General features: G+C 42.2%; 1 protein-coding gene across 5 annotated transcripts in view; it reads right to left on the bottom strand.

Moving 5' to 3' along the window:
* The window catches only part of LOC126271903 (cytochrome P450 6k1-like), a 73,381-nt gene that overhangs the window by 34,495 nt on the left and 22,498 nt on the right, over positions 1–16,388 (bottom strand). The gene's annotated exons all lie outside the window — the stretch shown is intronic.

The raw sequence follows: 16,388 nt of genomic DNA on the forward strand, positions 1-16,388 counted from the left end.
CAGGTCATATTCCACGTCTATTGGAGTACTGGGTGTTGGCCATAGTACTGGACAACATAAAGTGTAAAATGAGATGCTAAGTAGCAGAGCAGTACAATAATCTTTAATGTTCGTTTGCATCATACTTCAACCATCGGAAAAGTGCTGCTATAGGAGCGCAAAAAAGGTGAATACGCTCCTGTTTAAAAAAAACTCCTACTGAATAGTGAAATACCACATTCCTCAGCACCTTTAACAATATTCTCAAAAATTTTGTCATGCGAAAATATTCGCTCTGTTTTTAGCATGCAGCTCACCTCTCACTCGCAAAAGCTCCCCTAATTACAACTCGCTCACACCCACTAGTCTACACTCAGTTGCCCAGTCTCACTCACTCATTCAGTCCAAGCCACTGCCATTATTTCCCTGTGTCTCTCTACCTGCCGCTGCGTCCTGTCTCACAGTCGCAGATTCCTTCGTTCTGTCCTACTACTGCAATCTGCTCTCGGTGTCACTGTCTCACTCTTGCTCTCTCTCTTACTGCTGCTATCTCATTTATTCCTTCTCAGAGCTGCTGTCTTCTCTCACTGTAATTATCTCTCTCTTCCTCGTTGTCATCGTCATGGACTCTCTATCTCATTATCACTGACTACCATTCACTTTCATTTTCTCCTTCCCTTTATTTCTCTTCCACTGGCACTGTCTCCTTTATTCTATTCCTAACACGGTTCCGTCAGATCAACCATGTTCCACTGCCACCGTGTCCTTCCCTTTCTCTCACATTGCCGTTGTCTCTTTCGTTCTTCTGTATCGCAGCCTTTGTATGCTATCTATCAGTTTTTATTGCTTATCAGTCCCTTTCCCTCCGTACTGTCTCCTTCTCTCTCAGTATAAAAATTCTCGCATATGTTAACAGGTCATACGTTTTGTGAACGTTTTTAAAGGTGTTGGAGAAGGTAGATGAGGAAGCTGGTACCCTGCTTTTCAGCCAGTCTTTTAAACAGGAGAATATTCGCCTTTTTTGTGTTCCTATAGTAGCAATTTTCCGATGGTTTCCTTCTTTTCGCTGCTACAGCAGGGCATACCCGAATGAAAAGAACTTTATGGGTCAGTAAGATGTTGATAGTTTACTTACGTGAAACCTAAGTAAACTAATTTTACCCCTCAGACCGGACGTTAAGAAGTTTTCATTTGATTCAGTACTACCCTCTATACGGTGGGGTTTTCAGAACCTTTCTGATGACAACGGAGACACTTTGCAGTATATTTCTCCGAGGTTCGCCTCTTTATAAACTACTTTTTCGCCTCACATCGGATTTAACGGGCGTATTTTAGTGTATGAGTGCAATAACATGGAAAATGTGTGTCTCTGAAACAGCTAAGTAACTCAAGAAAATTTTCAAGGTTGTTCAGTTTGGGATCTTAGGAATTTATCGTATAAATGTCAGTCATTTTCTGAGCACAATCATCTTGGAATCCGAGACTGTGTTTTGGTACCTCAAAACCACATTTTTGAGGTGTTTCTTGGTAATGTACAAAGATTTTTGAAAATGAGGAGATGGTATTTCTAGACAAATACCTAGAGAACATACCGTTAAATTTTAAGAAATTTTCTGAGGTTACATATTTAGATATCCGCTGCTGGCGGGCGAAAGAGATGGTGAAAAATGTTCTTCTTCAGATCGCTAGACAGTTTTATCTTTGACAACACGACAATGGATACGTTTTATTTTTGACGAGGATTCTATCTGCTCATCACGTGTTGTTACTTCGGCCACGCCCCCCACCCTGCAGTACATATACCGCTCTCGGACGTTCGACTGGTCAGTCGGCAAGACTCAGCAGAGGAGCGCCTCTGAGGATCTACAGTGCAGTCCTGGACGAAATGTCAGCAACAGAAGAGTTTGTTGGACCATGACCTCACACCCCGAAAGGTTTACTTGCAGCTAGTTCTTTTTCAGATTTTGTCATGACAACCCATGAAGTAAATTGTACTTCTATAAGCCCCTTAAGGCACACAGTAGACCACATCTAATGCAAAAAGAGCCAACCGATTTCCTCCATTTGCCTAAGCTGGAGGAAGTGTGGAATATTCAATATCTGATCCTGTACTATAGGATAGCTGCAGTAAAGAGATCCCTCTGTTTGGTATACAAATGGTCACTAGCCCAAGGGCTATTCAAAACACCTGGCCCTACATTTCTATCACTAACAGAGTCGAGGTATGTGCCCTATAAAAATCCTGATTTTATGCGCGGCGTTTAGGACCGTATTACCAACTCATGCTCTCTCATACATACCGATACTTATTTGACGTCATTCATTCCTCTTTAAATATGTTTCGCTTGCATCAGTTTATCAGTAAGTTCGTTATCTCTGAACTATTGATATTAACATCACGGGATGAACGATTTATAAAACTGTTACTGCTTTTCTGTGCTTACAGACAGCATAATAAAATCGGAGCAGCGCATATTGTCAAGTAAATGAAGAGGAAATGGACTGACTTACAGTAAAAATGGTAGGAGAATGTTAATGGAGTTCGAGAGAAAACTGACAATCGAATAATTTTCAAATAATAATATTAAATAGTAATATAAATAAAAGGTACGGCCAAACTTTCAGGAAACATTCCTCACACACAAAGAAAGAAAATATGTTCTGTGGACATGTGTCCGGAAACGCTTACTTTCCATGTTAGAGTTCATTTTATTACTTCTCTTCAAATCACATTTATCATGGAACGGAAACACACAGCAACAGAACGTACCAGCGTGACTTCAAACACTTTGTCACAGGAAATGTTCAAGATGTCCTCCGTTAGCGAGGATACATGCATCCACCGTACGTCGCATGGAATCCCTGATGCGCTGATGCAGCCCTGGAGAATGGCGTATTGTATCACAGCCGTCCACAATACGAGCACGAAGAGTCTCTACATTTGGTACCGGGGTTGCGTAGACAAGAGCTTTCAAATGCCCCCAAAAATGAAAGTCAAGAGTGTTGAGGTCAGGAGAGCGTGGAGGCCATGGAATTGGTCCGCCTCTACCAATCGATCGGTCACCGAATCTATTGTTGAGAAGCGTACGAACACTTCGACTGAAATGTGCATGATCTCCATCGTGCATGAACCACATGTTGTGTCGTACTTGCAAAGGCACATGTTCTAGCAGCACAGGTAGAGTATCCTGTATGAAAACATGATAACGTGTTCCATTGAGCGTAGGTGGAAGAACATGGGGCCCAATCAAGACATCGCCAACAATGCCTGCCCAAAAGTTCACAGAAAATCTGTGTTGATGAATTGATTGCACAATTGCTTGCGGATTCTCGTCAGCCCACACATATTGATTGTGAGAATTTACAATTTGATTACGTTGGAATGAATCCTCATCCGTAAAGAAAACATTTGCTGTACATGGTACGGAAACAACTGGTTCTCTCCATACAGTGACGTGGTCAACATTACTTTGTACAGCAGCAATTTCTCTGACTCTGACATTAGGGTTGTCGTCAACTGCACGAAGAATTGCCTCGTCCATAGCAGGTGTCCTCGTCGTTCTAGGTCTTCCCCAGTCGCGAGTCATAGGTTGGAATGTTCCGTGCTCCCTAAGGCGCCGATCAATTGCTTCGAATGTCTTCCTGTCGGGACACCTTCGTTCTGGAAATCTGTCTCGATACAAACGTACCGCGCCACGGCTATTGCCCCGTGCTAATCCATACATCAAATGGGCATCTGCCAACTCCGCATTTGTAAACATTGCACTGACTGCAAAATAACGTTCGTGATGAACACTAACCTGTTGATGCTATGTACTGATGTTCTTGATGCTAGTACTGTAGAGCAATGAGTCGCATGTCAAAACAAGCACCGAAGTCAACATTACGTTCCTTCAATTGGGTCAACTGGCGGTGAATCGAGGAAGTACAGTACATACTGACGAAATTAAAATGAACTCTAACATGGAAATTAAGCGTTTCCGGACACATGTCCACATAACATTTTTTCTTTATTTGTGTGTGAGGAATGTTTCCTGAAAGTTTGGCCGTACCTTTTTGTAACATCCTGTATAGATGGGGTAGGTACAATAGAAGAAAGATAAATAACTCGATAAAAACGAATAAACTAAAAGGGAATACGTATTCTGAGACAACTCTCCACTAGCAGCTAGTACTGAATGCTATCACACGTATTGTTTCGCTAAATCAATTTTCTTGTAACAATTCTCGTCAGTTCTCCAGTAACTTGTCACTCATCATGAAGTCAGTATGTGCATATCTTATTCATCTATTGCTGAGATAGGTGATCTGTTAACATGGGTTCTACAGATACTCGCAAAAGCAAACTAAAAGAATCTATGTATCTGCATGATAAGTGTTCGTGCGATTAGTGCTCCAAAAGGCCACAAAGTATTATTGTGGGCGCAAAACACTACACTATGTGATCAAAAGTATTCGGAGACCCGCAAAACCATGCGTTTTTCATATTAGGTGCATTGTGTTCCAACCTATTGCCAGGTGCTCCATATCAGCGACCTCAGTAGTCATTAGACATCGTGAGAGAGCAGAATGGGGCGTTTCGCGGAACTCACACACTTCGAACGTGGTCAGGTGATTGGGTGTCACTTGTGTCATACGTCTTTACGCCAGGTTTCTACACTCCTAAACATCCATAAGTCCACTGTTTCCGATGTGAAAGAGAAGTGGAAACGTGAAGGGACACGTACAGCACAATAGCGTACAGGCCGACCTTGTCTATTGCCTGATAGAGACCGCCGACAGTCAAAGAAGGTCGTAATGTGTAATAGGCAGACACCCATCCAGACCTTGACACCGGAATTCCAAACTTCATCAGGATCCAAATGTTCAAATGTGTGTGAAATCTTATGGGACTTAACTGCTAAGGTCATCAGTCCCTAAGCTTACACACTACTTAACCTAGCTTATCCTAAGGACAAACATACACACCCATACCCGAGGGAGGACTCGAACCTCCGCTGGGACCAGCCGCACAGTCCATGACTGCAGCGCCTGAGACCGCTCGGCTTTCGCGGACAAGTGCTCTACCATCTGAGCTACCGAAGCATGACTCACGCCCGGTACTCACAGCTTGGAAGGTAGGAGACGAGGTACTGGCAGAAGTAAAGCTGTGAGTACCGGCCGTGAGTCGTGCTTCGGTAGCTCAGATGGTAGAGCACTTGCCCGCGAAAGGCAAAGGTCCCGAGTTCGAGTCTCGGCCGGGCACACAGTTTTAATCTGCCAGGAACTTTCAAATATCGAATTGTTTTACACTTCACGGAAGTGCTCTTAGAACATGTACCTTTGTATAAATATTCGCATTAGCAAGGAATCGAACCCAGGCCACCCTGGTGATAAACGACCACTCTACCGCAGAGCAGCACTGCCTATCGTAAATTTGACCTTAAATTACGTTAGTAGATCCGCCCGAGAAATACAAACTAATTTGCTCGAGAGTTTTTGAGAGAAACATCGAACTGCTACGGGCGACTGATACTTCAGTTCTGAACTTCTCGTTCCCTAAATACAAAAAAATTAGAAATAATCTGATTGTTGTGTGCTGTCCTTGTGAGACTGTACGCGTCACTATACTGAACGTTAGGAACGACGTGGGTAAAGTTAAAGCTTGTTTGAGCACCAGCGTCACGCATTCTCCGATACCCAATGAATGTTGAGTAGTGTTCTGAGCCCTCTACCTCAACACAGTCCATATGCCAAAATTTAGTGCGTCTGCACTAAGTCTGCCATAGTGAAGCCAAAGGCGAACCGATACGTTTTGTTTATTTTATTAATTGTGCATTTTAACTGCTCTGCTTACCTACAAGCAAACTGTTGTTTGATTTGCTCTTAAATTTAGAAATAAATAATGAGCAGTAGTAAGAGAAAAGAGTACAACAGAAAGTAACAAGCGGCTGCCACACAGCGGCTAATAGCAGTGCACGAGAAAAATGAGTTTCCTGATTTTTTGTTGTAAACAATAGAAGCTCATTAAAAGGGGAAAAAATCCAAGTAAATGAAGCAAAGTTACATCGACTCCTGGAGTTAGTTTTTTGGCAAAGGTTCTCCTTTTCCTTTCAAAATTGAAACGGACTTGTTTTTCAGTTTGGCCTTTGCTTCACTACTGTATCGTTTCTGGGGAAACTAATTGGTGTACAAAATTGATTTCCTTCGTATCTTATAGATCCATATCACAGCTCGATGATGAAGTGTCTATCTTTTTATATTGGTCGCGATTACTGTGGTACTTAATTTACTAGTAACTCTGCAGTGTAAAATTTGAATGGTTTGCAGTGAAAAATGTTGTCGCTGACTACTTTACGTTGGGTTCTATTTAGGTGATAAGTTGCTGCGTAATAAATGTAGTTAACGTAGCAAATTCGTCTTCAGAGTTGTAAGGAAAGCCACATTTTACTACAGTATGGAGAAAATGGAAGTTAATTTATTTGAGCGTGCTGGCTGACGTCGCAGCGTACAAGTTGCCTACAGTTCAGTTGTGAACAACTTATGCAAGTGGACGCACGTTTCTAAAGTTAGTGATCGTGATTTATTGTTGTGCTTATCTCTGGAAGGAAATATGAACAAGACGTTACACACCAAAAGCTACATAAGGAAAGGCTGAAAAGCATCTCATATTTAGGACAAAGCTCCTCAAAAGTTTCTTTGCGACACTCTTCAGTCGTCAGTTATTAAACGAATATGAGTCATATTACATACTATGCTAGAGTGTACTTATAGATTTGGGTCTAATTCAAAAGATTTGCCTAAATTAAATTTTAATGCAGCCTACTGTCTTCTTATAAAGTAATACTTACGTTAATGCGAAGTAAATTTGCTGACTGTCAATATATCTTGGTATCAGCTTTGTTAGGTCTAGATATTCTTTCTATTAGAGACGTATGAAAATTTGTGCCGGACAGGAATTCGAACCTTGATTTCCCACTCACCACGGACGGCTGTACATCTTCATTAATGACTCTTCACCCAGACAGAAAATTAATAATACCTATGTGCTACTTTCAGATTATATTATCAAGAAATATGACCAATTCTACTACCTGTCGTATCTGAGCGTTAAAATATTATTTATGTTCATTAACAGATGATGAAGATAGACTGGAAGTAGATCGTTTTTGAATAAACTGAAATTGCGAAATTCTATTTTAGTGACGACTCTAATTTTGTGTAAGAAGTATTTAGTCTCGAACAGCCCGACACAATCCAGTCCTCCATGGTCAAACAGAAACTCCGCGATCTGTTCGTTGGCAACTACAGTGCGATTCACGAACGACAGTGGTTCTCGCTGGTTGAGGCACTGACGGAGATAGCACAGTCCCCGGTTCCAAGCGGCAGCTGCGGTAAGCTCATACACGTGCTTTGCGCTCGAAGAAAGCGTGTATCCTGCAAATTACGTGTCTCGCTTGCTTACATAGAATTTTTCGCTTACCACTACCATCGACGATGACAACTCGCAACAAGTGGAGTAAAAATTCATTAATTAATTCGCTACGATTACGTTTAATGTTCGCATTGGCTACGACATTTCACAGCAGAGCCACAAAGTAACAGCATGTGGAAAGAAAAGCAGAGAGCGCGTGCTCTGGTTAGCATGAAGTCAAGCGTTGCGCTCGAGGCCATATTGGAACCGAGGAAACGCCCTCTGGAAAATAAGTCTTTTAAGGTCAAGATTTAGTGCTGTTCACATTTGTTCGAAAGTGTTCATTACTATAGCTCATACTGGGCCTGTAACCTATTCAAAAAGCGGCGTGGCGCCGCAGAGCGGCCAAACCAAAATGGCGTAGTCCATTGATAAAAGGGAGTATCACACGGTAATTCGTTTTCGCAGTTTGCGCTGCAGTAGTGAAAATGTCCCGGAACAATTCGCCATAATATGACACAGTGGTTTGGTTCGTGGTACCGTCGCTTTGTGTGTGGTCAAGCAGGCCGCAATAATGACGTATGGCGTCCGTTGTAATAAAAGAAGCGTTCAAATAATCTGTGGAATATGTAACTAACTAACTAACACATCTCTCTGCAAAGAACTGGGAATCGCAACCAGTAGAGACCGTGGAGATGGAAGACCATTGTACTCGTATTAGAATCGAGACGACAGCTAGCGGAAAAGTGAAAATCAGCCATGAGTCAGTTTTCAGTATACTGCACGACATTGCAAACACGATTAAAGTCGCCGCGCTCTGGATTCCATGGCTTCTCACACACATTCAAAAACCACTGGGAAACGAGACTTCAGCAGAGACGTTGCCGCTTTGTCAGTCCAATCCAGATGACTTCTGAAGCTGTCTGATGACCATGAATGGTTGCTGGGAATATCACTGTGAGTCTGAAACAGAGGAGCAAAGCAAGCAGTGGAAATATGCGAAGACCCAGCCATTAATGCGCAAGATGATATTGAAAGCATTTGTGATTGCCATAGTGTAGTCCTAACAGACTGTGCCTATAAGGAGCAAACTATCTCATGACTACACTACCGAATCTGCTGACGGTGTCACGCGAGAGCCTATCGAGAAACTGTCCACGACATCGTCCCAGCTCATTCTGCACATGGCAGTCACACCTCTTCTTTCGCCTATATAATTCTGCCGCATGCACCTTACATAAGACAGTGACTCTTTATTCGTTTCTTGGATAAGAAGCCAGTGAGTGATAGAATGACGAAGAGGTGATTTGAGAGGTGAAAGCTTTCCTGTGCAGGAAAAAAAAAATCTTAAACCAAGGTCCCCGCCAAGTCAACCATCGTTGAGAAAAATGTGTGGCATAGGACACCAAGTTTCATGGCGACAGTTTCATTTTTTCCTAGAAGATAATTAAAATTTCCTGACAGTCCTCGACTGAGACGTTTATATTTGCGTAAGGGGCGATCAAAGAGTTTCTCTTTGAGGACACTGCTGTACGTACTTGCAATCTAGCGTGACTTCGATGTGGGTATATAAGCAATGAAATATAAACAAGGGATAACTGTGGCTTTCGTGTCTTTCCGAAAGTGCGTGCGGTGAATTGGGAAGCTTGAAAATTCTGGATACCTTAGTAAGAAATGCGTCCGTACAGGACTAACGTGCTGTTACTCTTGTCTTCGCTGCCGAAGGGCATACACTGGTACATAACCATCGGAGAATAAAGAATGCGTGTGCGGCAGCATGTCCCGTGCATGTCGCGATTCGGCACAAGGCGCCAGTCGATCTGAGCGAGAAGCCTCAAACGGAAGACACTCGAGCACCCGTCCTACAGTCCTCATCTCCACTTCGGTCCCTTAAAGAAAGCCCTCAGGGGTCGACGATTCCTGTCGGAGGGGGATGTGCAGCAGGCAGATACGGACTTCTTCACACAGCAGAACACGGTGTTTCACGATCTGACGCGTCGATGGGATGCCTCCCTCAATACTTGAGCCTATTTTTCCTGACAGCACATCGATTCTGGACTCTACAGCCTTTGAACGGAAACATTCAGATCGCCTCTTATAGTAGTTCTCGAAGTAGGCATATATAGCCACATGAAATTGCATAATATGCTGACAAGGGAATGGTCCAATCCGACATGTCGAAACCTACACATAAGAAAAATACATCGAAAGAAATAAACAGTCAAAATTTTAGCTGCTATGGCGCACTGCACATGTTTAAAATGAATGGTATAAAGTTGTTCATATTTGCCACTCGAAGGGCCGCTTATAACAGTGGTTTGTAAATCGTTTCCTGCAGATTGTAAAAATCGGCGAGTAAACAGGTGCAGCTGTGCCAGCAGAACGTAGTGCCGCGTAACACGAAGTCCAAAGCGCTCACACACGAATTTTAAGCAATTACTCGCACCAAAATTGCCTCAAATCATTGATGGTTTCTTGTGTGTTTGAGTACTTACTAGGCACAACCTTTTATTTTAATAAAGTATAGCGTAGAGTGCCGCCGTTGTTATCGACCCTTGTATCGACCCATGTATCGTACAGACTTTTGTTTATTTTGGTTAGAACAGCTTAGTATCGGTTAGACCGTCAGTGAGAGAGAACCATGAGTTCCTGCTGCTGATAAGGCGATTACACTGTCAGTCTATTACATATTTTTACGAGCTTCAAACAGGAGCGACTTCAGTAACGGATAGGAACTGTGATTGCCGTGTACAGACGCGAACTGAGCTGTTGATCCTTCGCTCACAGCTCCAGGCTGTGTTGGCTTCTGTCACACAGCTTCTGTGTGGGCTTCGGACACGGGGATGCGAGGGACATCTAGCACGTCCAACGTGTCCGCTGATCGGTCCATTGCTGTGGCTGTCCCAGGTACTGCCTGCACTGGTGTTGATGCCTCACCTGTGGTCGAATGGGAGATCATTCCAAAGTCTGGCAGGCAGTGAAAGACTTTCGGAGGGGCCAATCGTAGGACCTCTCCGGTTCGTTTGACAAACAGGTTTCGGGCGTTATGTGTGGCTGATATAGTCTCTGCAGTCGTCCACCCTGTTACAGAGGAAGCGTCTCGGCCAACAAGGTCTGGGAATTCACAGAGGGTGTGTTTTCTGATGGTTGGGAGCTCCAATGCTAGGCACATGATGGGGCCCCTTAGGAACATGGCTACAAAGGGGAAGGAAGCCAGTGTACACTCCGTCAGCATACCAGGGGGAGTCATTCTGGATGTGGAAAGGGTGCTTGCGGATGCCACGAAGAGTACAGGGCGCAGTCAATTGCAGGCGGTAGTCCATGTTGGTACCAATGACGTGTGTCGCTTTGGATCAGAGGAGATTCTCTCTGGATTCGGGCAGCTAGAGGAAATGGCAAAGACTGCCAGTCTTGCTTCCGAGATTGAGGCTGAACTCACCATCTGCAGCATCGTCGACGGAACCGACTGTGGTCCTTTGGTGCTGAACCGAGGGAAGGGCCTGAATCAGAGGCTCAGACGATTCTGTGGCCTTGTAAGCTGCAGATTCCTTGACTTGCGCTGTCGGATGGTGGCTTTCCAGGTTCTGCTTAATAGATCAGGAGTCCATTGCACACAGGAAGCCGCTATACAGGTAGCGGGGGACTGTGTGGAAGGGACTGGGCGGTTTTTTAGGTTAGAGGGTCTCATGAAACCACAGAAAGGGCGTTCTTCTAAAAAGGGGCAGGTAAAACACAGTAAGGTATTTGTAGAAACGATCGGTATTGTAGTTGTAAATTGTCGTAGCAGTGATGGGAAAGAACCAGAGCTTCAAACCGTAATAGAAAGCACTGAAGCTCAAATAGTTATAGGTACGGAAAGCTGGCTAAAGCCGGAAATAAGTTCAGCCGAAATTTTTTCAGACGACCTAACAGTGTTCAGATAGGATAGATTAAACACAGTTGGTGGTAGAGTATTTATTGCTGTCAGAAGTAGTTTGCCTTGTAGTGAAATTGAAGTAGACAGTACTTGCGAAATAGTATGGGTAGAGGTTATACTTGACAATCGGATTAAACTATTAATTGGGTCGTTTTAGCGACCGCCCGACTCAGAAGATACAGTTGTTGAACAGTTCAAATAAAACTCGAGTCTCATTTCGAATAGGTACCCCACTCATAAAATTATGGTCAGTGGTGACTTCAATCTCCCTCGATATACGTTTAAAGCCTGCGGCAACCATAAACGTCATCCGAAATTGTACTGAATGCTTTCTCAGAAAACTGTTTTGAACAATTAGTTCATGAGCCCACTCGAAGCGTAAATGGTTGCGAAAGCATACTCGACCTCTTAGTACAAATAATCCTGGACAAATAGGGAGTATCATGAGGGACGAATACAGGGATTAGCGGCCACGAGGCAATTGCTGCTAGACTGAATACCGTAACATCTACAACCATCAAAAAGGACGTAAAGTACATCTATTTAAAAAATCTGCTAAAAATGTTCTAAACGCCATTTTAAGAGACAGTCTTCACACCTTACGATCTGATCATGTAAGAGTAGAAAAGTTGTGGAATGTTTTCAAAGAGATAGTATCAACGGCACTTGAGAGATATATACCACATAAATTAATAATTGATGGTACTGATCCCCCATGGTACACAAAACGGGTCAGATCGCTGTTGCAGAAGAAACGAAAAAATCATGCCAAACTTAAATGAACGCAAAATCCACAAGTCTGGCAAATTTCGTAATATAGCGTGTACTTCAATGCGAGATGCTTTTAATAATTTCTGTCTCATAAACTGGCAGAAAACCCAAAGAGATTGTGGTCGTACATAAAGCACACCAATGGCAAGACGCAATCAATTCCTTCACTGCGCGATAACAACGGTGAAGTCACTGATGACAGTGCCACTAAAGCAGAGTTATTAGACACTGTTTTCCGAAATTTCTTCACCGAAAAAGAGAAGTAAATATTCCTGAATTTCATTCAAGAACAACTGCCAAGACGAGAAACATAGGAGTTGATATGCTCGGTGTAGCAAAGCAGCTTAAATCACTTAATAAAGGCAAGGCCTCCGGTCAACATTGTATACCAGTCAGGTTACTTTCAGAATATGCTGATACAATAGCTCCATATTTATCAGTTATATACAACCGCTCGCTCACAGAAAGATCCGTACCTAAAAGCTGGAAAATTGCACAAGTACAAAAATGGAAATAGGTATAATCCGCTGATTTACAGGCCCATATCACTAACGTCGATGTGCAGTAGGGTTTTGGAACATATACTGTGTTCAAACATTATGAAGTACCTCGAAGAAAAACGATTTATTGACATATAGTCAGCACGGAGTCAGAAAACATCGTTCTTGGGAAACACAACTAGCTCTTTATACTCATGACGTAACGAGTGCTATCGACAGGTGATGTGAAATTGATTCCATATTTTTGGATTTCCAGAAGGTTTTCGACACCGTTCCTCACCAGCGCCTTCTCACCCAACTGCATGCCTATGGAATATCGCCTCAGTTGTGCGACTGGATTAGTGATTTCCTGTCAAAAAGGTCACAGTTCGTAGTAATAGACGGAAAGTCATCGAGTAAAACGTAAGTAATATCCGGCGTTCCCCAAGGAAGTATTTTGGGCCCTCTACCGTTTCTGATCTATATTAACGACATAAGGGCCAATCTGAGCAGCCGTCTTAGATTATTTGCAGATGATGCTGTCATTTACTGTTTTGTAAAGCCACCATATTGCAAAATGATTTAGATAAGATATGTGTATGGTGCGAAAAGTGACAGTTGACCCTGAATAAAGAAAAATGTGAAGTTATTCACATGAGTACTACAAGAAATCCGCTAAATTTCGATTACTCGGTAAGTCACACAAATCTGAAAGCTGTAAACTCAACTAAATACTTAGGGATTACAGTTACAAATAATCTAGATTGGAACGATCGCATAGCCAAAGACGGCGATTCATTGGCAGAACACTTAAAAGGTGCAATAAGTCTACTAAAGAGACTGCTTACACCACGCTTGTCCGCCCTATTCTGTAGTACTGCAGTGCGGTGTGGGATCCGCAGCAGAGGGACTGACGGATGACGTCGAAAAAGCTCTAAGAAGGGCTGCTCGTTTTGTACTATCGTGAAATAGGGGAAATAGTGCCACAGACATGATGCGTGAATTGGAGTGGCAATCATTAAAACAAAACCGTTTTTTGTTGCGACGGGATCTTCTCATGAAATTTCAAACACCTGTTTTCTCCTCCGAATGCGAAAACATTCTGTTGACACCCACCTACATAAGGAGAAATAAGGGCTCGCACAGAAAAATTTAAGTGCTCGTTTTTCCCGCGCCGTTCTAGAGTGGAATGGTAGAGAGACAGGTTGAAGGTGGTTCATTGACCCCTCTGCCAGGCACTTTATTGTGAATAGCTGAGTAATCACGTAGATGTAGATGCAGATGTTTTGAACAACTTGCATCAGTCGGGTCTTTAATTTGTAGACATGAAATGTTTGATAACAGTTCTTGTAGCACAGTTCTAATGATAATTTTTAAGGAACCTAGTTTATTCGTTGTAGTTGTCACAAAAAATGTGAAGTGTCTCTTGGATGTCGGAAACAAGAATTTTCCTTACACCAGGCACACACGATAAACGAAAAATTAATGGACTTCACAGTAATTACCAGTTTTATCTGGGCAAAATTGGGATGGAGGAAGAAATCGTCATGACTGTTGTTCTACATATTATGATGCGTACCAGGCACATTTCCTCAAAATCATAAAACGTGGTGATGCAAACTCACAATGCAAAAATGTCTCAAGTTTAGCAATTCCGATCGGCTGATAAACCTGAAGTGACAAAGAACTGTCGGAAATTTTATTAACTGACAATTTTCTGGAAAAGGCTTCACACTGTAGAAATTTTTTTAGATTACACTATTGGTTCCGGTTGGTATCCAAATCGTATTAAAAATCTTCTCGTCATCTTCCTAAAGACAGAGGTTTTATTATGTCCAGGCCAAGAGTCCAACAAAAGCAAATTATTTTCTGCAACTGGTAAGAACGTGTAGCGCATATAATATTGAATCTTATTCTCACCCAGTTTTCCTGCTTTTACTACGCCGATTACAAGATTTTTACAACTAAAAAGTAATTTTTTTAAATTTTTGGTCATAATTTGCTCTGAGGTTGCCGAAGAAAAATTTAAAGTTGAGGAAACAGTAATCCACTGATACTTATAACTGGCATTGTCGTATACGGATGTGCCACAGCTTTCATCGTCTTCAAAGCGACTCTGCCTTTTTCGCTCGAAATGATAAAGTGCGTTTTGTTGGCGGTTCTTTCATGAAGTCTGACTGATTGGCTAAATACACGTTCATTTTGGGGGTATCGAGAAGGTTTGTCTCTACGTTAACTATGAGTTTCTCCAAAAAATTACCCATTAATGACGTCTCTTCTACACAATTAATTGAAGTAAACGTCGTAACTTTGCGACTTCGTTTTCTGTATAATTTCCTGAATTAGTTTAACTAGGTCGAAAAAGTCAGGAAGTGATTGATGTTCATCTCACTTGCAGGACGCACAGCCTCCTAGACCTCACTTGGCAACATTGCATTGAATCCCATGAGCAGTTCTAATTCTTTCAAATAATTTTTCTTTCGCAGTTCTCTGAGGTTCATTTTGGTGCATATCTCGTACTTGGTGTCAATCACCAAACCATGTTCAGATTTTACGAAACGAAACCGGCTTTGCACATTGCTCATGTACAAACTTTTTCTCCCTCTTTTGTTTAATTAAGAATTTACAGTCTACTCTTTCTCAACGAAAGCTGTTTCTGCACATGTTCGCTTTGTGCTTGGAAGTTACCTTGTTTTCGTTCTGGACTTTAATTAGCACTACAACAATCGTTCGAACCACAGTTCACGCAATCGACCAAGCTGTTTTTCGAATCCACTAATGCTGCCACAATCTGTAACGAGATTTCGACATGATTCGAATGATGTCCAGGAAATTAACCAATAAACAACGCGTATGTTGGTCCTCAGGAGCAGCAGGTAATTTCGATCGCTCAACAAACTCTTCATATCTCATCTTTACAAGGCTGAAAACGTTAACTGAGTTTCACATTACTGTGAAACTCTAGAACCAGCACAATGGCTTACGTGCGCGTAAGAAGAAATCACAAAGAAAATTAATTTAGTTTTATCTCCATTGTTCACACTTAGCGATATCGCGAAGACAATTGGTAATCTTTAGGGATATTAAATGAGTTGCAGATTTGAGTTAAAAGTAACTGAGAACATCAACGGAAAATGAAATTTGCTTTACAAATTGTGATTGCGTTGTCCGTGTTATCTGTTTGCCGACGTGCCATCGACGAAGTATACGTGTCCGCCATATTGCGTATGGGCTGCCTGTGGCAGTTTTGGCAAGGGTGTAAATTTCTCTAGCCACCTGACGAGCTACGACTTTGGCAAATACCGTCTTTTTTTTTTTTTTTTTTTTAGAAATACTTACAATGTGTCTTAGCAGCTAAAATGACGTAATATTTCTTTCGGTGTATTCTTCCTGTATAAACAAAATTTTGGCAGTTTTTAACATGTAGCCTTGTCAGTAACGAATTATAAACAAGTGAGATACAGATCCAGGGTTCTGTCTTACTGAAACTCACGAAACTTTGAGTTAAATTTTGAGTCAGCTTTTTCAGAAGTAAGTGAGGCAGAAGGAGCTGGATGAAAAGTTAGTGTATAGCCTATACTATCAGACACTCAGTAAAATCAGGGAGTGTGGAAGCATTGCGGAGACATATCTGTGTGGGACCGCCGTTGCGGGAACGAAACATGCAAATAACATCATTGTTGCCCGAGTCCGGGCGCATCTCCTTGCAGGGATTCAATAATGATCGTACAGAATTCTTATCCAGCACTAGAAAATTTAAAACCTATAATTTGGGACAGTTCAGAATCTGTGTATATATTTCTTTCCAGTGAATAAATAAATAAAAGAGTTGTAGTAAGAGGTCCATTAC

This window comes from Schistocerca gregaria, chromosome 5 (assembly GCF_023897955.1).
Source record: "Schistocerca gregaria isolate iqSchGreg1 chromosome 5, iqSchGreg1.2, whole genome shotgun sequence".
NCBI classification, from domain to species: domain Eukaryota; kingdom Metazoa; phylum Arthropoda; class Insecta; order Orthoptera; family Acrididae; genus Schistocerca; species Schistocerca gregaria.